Below are 6,492 nucleotides of genomic sequence, written 5' to 3'. Positions count from 1 at the left end.
AACATATGTGAAACCAAGAACTTTGTATGAAATAGGATTTTGAGGACTGAGTCCTCTGAATAATATAATATAGAGGTGTTGTATATGCCCATTTTTTTTCTTTTCATTTTTCTTCTTTCATTTTTATTTCCCCCTCCAAATTTTACTATTTTAACATCCTGTATATATATGTGTGTGTGTGTGTGTGTGTGTGTGAAAAATTGAAGGCATTCCCTCTAAAAACTGGAATAAGACAAGGATGCCCTCTTTCACCACTTCTATTCAACATAGTTCTTGAAACCCTGGCCAGAGCAAGTAGACAAAAGAAATTAAAAGGATATGTAGCACTCACTCGCCACAGATGGTCTGCCTTGCCGCGTGCACTCCCTGCCAGACGCCCCACAGAAATGCTTCGACTACCCACAGTCCTTCGTCAGATGAGACCAGTGTCTAGGGGACTGGCTCCTCATCTCACTCGGGCTTATGCCAAAGATGTAAAATTTGGTGCAGATGCCCGAGCCTTAATGCTTCAAGGTGTAGACCTTTTAGCTGTAGCTGTTACAATGGGGCCAAAGGGAAGAAAGGTAATTATTGAACAGAGTTGGGGAAGTCCCAAAGTAACAAAAGATGGTGTGACTGTTGCAAAGTCAATTGATTTAAAGAAAAATACAAAAAATATTGGAGCTAAACTTGTTCAAGATGTTGCCAATAATACAAATGAAGAGGCCGGGGATGGCACCACCACTGCTACTGTACTGGCACACTCTATTGCCAAAGAAGGCTTCGAGAAGATTAGCAAAGGTGCTAATCCAGTGGAAATCAGGAGAGGTGTGATGTTAGCTGTTGATGCTGTAATTGCTGAACTCAAGAAGCAGTCTAAACCTGTGACAACCCCTGAAGAAATTGCTCAGGTTGCTACCATTTCTGCAAATGGAGACAAAGAAATTGGCAACATTATTTCTGGTGCAATGAAAAAGGTTGGAAGAAAGGGTGTGATCACAGTAAAGGATGGAAAAACACTTGAGGATGAATTAGAAATTATTGAAGGCGTGAAGTTTGATAGAGGCTATATCTCTCCATACTTTATTAATACATCAAGAGGCAGAAATGTGAATTCCAGGATGCTTATGTTCTGTTGAGTGAAAAGAAAATTTCTAGCATCCAGTCCATTGTACCTGCTCTTGAAATTGCCAATGCTCACCACAAACCATTGGTCATAATTGCTGAAGATGTTGATGGAGAATCTCTAAGTACACTTGTTTTGAATAGGCTAAAAGTTGGTCTTCAGGTTGTGGCAGTTAAAGCTCCAGGTTTTGGTGACAACAGAAAGAACCAACTTAAAGATATGGCTATTGCTACTGGTGGTGCAGTGTTTGGTGAGGAGGTTTTGACCCTAAATATTGAAGATGTTCAGCCTCCATGATTTAGGAAAAGTTGGAGAAGTCATTGTCACCAAAGATGATGCCATGCTTTTGAAAGGAAAAGGTGATGAAGCTCAAATTGAAAAGCATATTCAAGAAATCACAGAGCAATTAGAAACCACAAATAGTGAATATGAAAAGGAAAAACTGAATGAACGACTGGCAAAACTTTCAGATGGAGTAGCTGGGCTGAAGGTTGGTGGGACAAGTAACGTTGAAGTGAATGAAAAGAAAGACAAAGTTACAGATGCCCTCAATGCTACAAGAGCTGCCGTTGAAGAAGACATTGTTCTGGGTGGGGGAATGTGCTCTGCTTCGGTGCATTCCAGCCTTGGACTCACTAACTCCAGCTAATGAGGATCAGAAAATTGGTATAGAAATCATTAAAAAAAAAACAACACTTAAAATTCCTGCAATGACCATTGCTAAGAATGCAGGTGTTGAAGGCTCTTTGATAGTTGAGAAAATTCTGCAGAGTTCCTCAGAAGTTGGCTATGATGCTATGCTTGGAGATTTTGTGAATATGGTAGAAAAAGGACTCATTGGTCCAACAAAGGTTTTAAGAACTGCCTTACTGGATGCTGCCGGTATTGCTTCTCTGTTAAGTACAGCAGAAGTCATAGTCACAGAAATTCCTAAAGAAGAAAAGGACCCTGGAATGGGCACAATGGGTGGAATGGGAAGTGGTATGGGAGGTGGCATGTTCTAATTCTCAGAAAAGTGCTTTACCATTATTAATGAACTGTGACAGGAAGCTCAAGGCTAGGTTCCTCACCAATAACTTCAGAGAAGTCAGTTGAAGAGAATGACTGAAGAAAAGGCTGGTTGATGTTTAATAAAATCACTATAACCATCAGTTACTGGTTTCAGTTGACAGTATATAATGGTTTACTGCTGTCATTGTCTATGCCTACAGATAATTTATTTTGTATTTTTGAATAAAGACATTAGTACATTCCTGATACTGGGTGCAAGAGCCTTGTACCAATGCACTGCTTTCAACTTAAATCACAAGGCATTTACTACTATCCTGCTAAAACCAGGATTTTAGTACTTGCCATAACCAGATGAGAAGTTCAGAAGCAGCCTTTCTATGGAGAATAATTGTGTACAAACTAGAGAAATATCCAATTATGTGACAACCTTTGTGTAATAAAAATTTGTTTAAAGTTAAAAAAGGATATGTATAGGAAAAGAAGAACTGAAATTAGCACTATTTGCTGACAATATGATTCTATACCTAGAAAACCCAAAAAGCTCCACCAGAATACTTCTAGAACTAGTAAATGAATTCAGCAATGTAGCAGGATACAAAATCAACATGCATAAATCAAAGGCATTTCTGTATATCAGTGAAATATCCTCTAAGAGGGAAATGAGGAAAACTACCCCATTTACAATAGATTCAAAAAAAAATAGGATACTTGGAAATCAACTTAACAAAAGAGGTGAAAGATCTATACAATGAAAACTACAGAACTCTAAAGAAGGAAATCAAACAAAACTTTAGAAGATGGAAAGATCCCCTTTGCTCTTGGATAGGCAGAATTAATATTATTAAAATGACCATACTTCCAAAAGTACTATACAGATTTAATGCAATTCTGATCAAAATCCCAATGACATTCCTCAAAGAAATAGAAAAATCAATCATGAAATTCATTTGGAAAAATAAGAGACCCAGAATAGCTAAAGCAATCCTTAGCAAGAAGAGTGAAGCAGGTGACATCACTATACCAGACCTTAAACTATACTACAGAGGAATAGTAACAAAAACAGCATGGTATTGGCACCAAAACTGACTGGTAGACCAATGGTACAGAATAGAGGACACAGAGACTAACCCACAGAACTACAATTATCTTATATTAGACAAAGGTGTCAAGAACAGAGAAAAGGTAGCCTCTTCAACAAATGGTGCTGGGAAAACTGGAAATCCATATGTAGCAAAATGAAATTAAACCCCTATCTCTCACCATGCACAAAACTCAACTCAAAATGGATCAGGAATATAACCAGAAACCCTGCATCTAATAGAAGAAAAAGTAGGCCCTAATCTCTATCATGTGGGATTAGGCCCCAACTTCCTTAATAAGACACCTGTGGCATAAGAATTAAAATCAAGAATCAATAAATGGTATGGATTTAAACTAAAAAGTTTCTTCTCAGCAAAAGAAACAATCTGTGTGGTGAATAGAGAGCCTACATCTTGGGAGCAAATCTTTATCCCTTACACATCAGATAGAGCACTAATCTCTAGGGTATATAAAGAACTCAAAAAGCTAAGCACCAAAAAACCAAATAACCCAATCAATAAATGGGCCAAGGAACTGAAAAGATACTTCTAAGAAGAGGATATACAATCAATCATCAAATATATGAAAAAATGTTCATCATTACTAGCAATTAGAGAAATGCAAATCAAAATCACTCTTAAGATATCATCTCACTCCAGTCAGAATGGCAGCTATTATGAAGACAAACAACAATAAATGTTGGTGAGGATGTGTTGGAAATGGTACGCTCATACATTGCTGGTGGAACTGCAAATTGGTGCAGCCAATATGGAAAGTAGTATGGAGATTCCTTGAAAAACTGGGAATAGAACCACCATTTGTCCCAGCTATCCCTCTCCTCGGTCTATACCCAAAGGTCTTAAAAACAGCATACTACAGGGACACAGCCACATCAATGTTTATAGCAGCACAATTCACAATAGCTAAACTGTGGAACCAACCCAGATGCCCTTCAATAGATGAATGGATACCAAAAAAAATGTGGCAATAAAAGAGAATAAAATCATAGCATTTGCTGGTAAATGGATGGCATTGGAGAAGATAATGCTAAGTGACGTTAGCCAATCCCCCCAAAAAGAATTACTGAATGTTTTCTCTGATATAAGGAGGCTGATTCATAGTGGGGTAGGGAGGAGGAGCATGAGAGGAATAGATAAACTCTAGATAGGGCAGAGGGATTGGAGGGGAAAGGAGAGAGCAAGAGGTTAGCAAGGATGGTAGAATGTGATGGACATTATTGTCCAAAGTACATGTAGTTTAAAACAATATGATTTTCAGCTCTAGAATTCTGATAATGAAGAGGGATAATGTGAATTATCATATAAGTCCTGTAAATGTCTTGGATTGAATTGTTGACTCCTGACTGTTTCAATTTCAATTACTCAACAACAAAGTCATAGTATAAATGCTTGCAGCTAAAATTCATCTTAATTTATATTACAGTCATTTTGAGTTATGCATTATTGGTTTTATGTCTTTAGAATTCATATGCAATTATAAAACAAATTTTTAAATTGTAAATTAATTAAAGGTAGATGTTATAGACAGTTGCCATCAAAATCCCTTCTCCCCATTTTTTTCATGGTAATAAGATCTCATTTAGGAATATATTCAGCCAGATGAAAACATTACTTCTCAGCTTTCTGCAGAAGTATAACTATCTAGGCCTGGGATAGCTCAAAAGTAGAACACTTTCCTAGCAAGTGTAAGGCTCTGGATTTGACACTCAACACAGCAAAAACAAAACAAAAAGTAAAACTGACTGTGTGTATCCAAGTTCTTACTAGTGGACTGTGCATGGAAGAGGAATGAGTGATTCCTGCATCTCTTGCCTTCAAGGAAAAATTGTTTTTCTTCCCCTCTTTCCTTTTTCTTCTGGCTGAAAATGGCTGCAACAACTTTGATGACCCATTTAGGGGACAAAAGAGCAGACCTGTCAGCATGAGACCTTGGCTGACTGCACTTCACGCTGTGCAGCCCACCTGCCTCCCTGAGCTGCTGACTGAAAAAGGAAAGATGTGCCCTTCGGTCTGACCCCATCCACTTGGGGGCCTTTGTTGCCACAGTTCAGCCCATACCCTAACTAATCTATGTCATCCCATAGTACCTTCCTAGTTACTGCAAAAGTTTAACTTATGAGTACTAGAAAAATAAAATCTTCTTTACTTTTAGTTGCAAATTCATCTGAGGGGTTACATACTCACATTCCACTACTATGCACAATTATTATGACACTCTCTTAACAAGGATATTTCAGCCTTCAAATTTATGAGATTTTTCAAAGGAAAAAAAATGAATTGATTATGTTGAAAAGCAAAAGATTATTCCTGAATCAGTGGTTGGAAGAGTTTAATGCTCTCAGTAAGATCATAGAGTAGTATGATAAACAGACAAATAATCTTGTATGAATTATGCATAAAGAGGAAAAAAGGCGAGAAACAATTGCCCTTTGGGTTTAAGATGTGTTGTAAGTGTTGCTGAGCTGCTGAAGTACTTTGTGGCAAAGCCATGTGCCTTATTTGATACCCTAAATCAAATGCATGATCTCAAGAAGAATAAAAAAAGACATCTAGTGCCTTAGGCAAGGAACCCTGTAGTTCCCCAGAACACCGTGCTTTGCCCTGAGAGTGAGAGCCCAGCCTCTCCCATCCTTCGGCACCTTGCCCTGTGTGGCTGTTGGAACACCTTAAACTGTTACAAGCTAAATTTAAACCAAATTAATGAAGAATTATTTCTTTTAAATAGGAAAGGCACAAATGTGTGTTCTTTTTTTAATAAACTACAACAGATATGTAAATAAGATTTTAAGAAAAAAGAAGCTCATTTTTATATGACTCTCTGCATAGGTTATATCCATATTCTTTCTGCAGAGGCAATTTATTGAACTAGAGGGACATTCCTTTTCCGAAGCAGTTGCTCCCAACAACCCTAATGATTACATACTGAGACTTAAACTCAATTCAAATGAATAGATTCGACCACTTGATAACTTTGAAAACATTACATTCCCTTATAACCAAGAGTATGGGGAGAATGGGGGTCGTTTTGATGTTATATTGATAAAATTGCATAAATCTTGGCATATAGTATACATAGGACATCTGGGTTATTATTTTACTTATACAAATGGAAGACTCATACATACACTGTCTTGAACTTTGTTTTTCTAACATATCACAGAGATATTTTTAAATCATCATATTCAGATTGGCCTCATCCTTTTGAATTAAACTCACGGTGTTCAATTTATACAGATTATCACTATTCATGTAATCAATGTTGACACTTAAGTAGTT

At 37.3% G+C, this 6,492-nt stretch overlaps 1 pseudogene; it reads left to right on the top strand.

Annotated features, from left to right (window-relative positions):
* The first annotated feature begins 386 nt into the window (after positions 1–386).
* Positions 387–2,218, top strand: LOC114095120 (60 kDa heat shock protein, mitochondrial pseudogene; annotated as a pseudogene).
* The last annotated feature ends 4,274 nt before the right edge of the window (positions 2,219–6,492 follow it).

The sequence above is a fragment of the Marmota flaviventris genome, chromosome 6 (assembly GCF_047511675.1).
Source record: "Marmota flaviventris isolate mMarFla1 chromosome 6, mMarFla1.hap1, whole genome shotgun sequence".
Taxonomy (NCBI): Eukaryota; Metazoa; Chordata; class Mammalia; order Rodentia; family Sciuridae; genus Marmota; species Marmota flaviventris.
The sequence above is the reverse complement of the archived record's forward strand: the minus strand, read 5'-3'. Positions and strand labels throughout refer to the sequence as shown.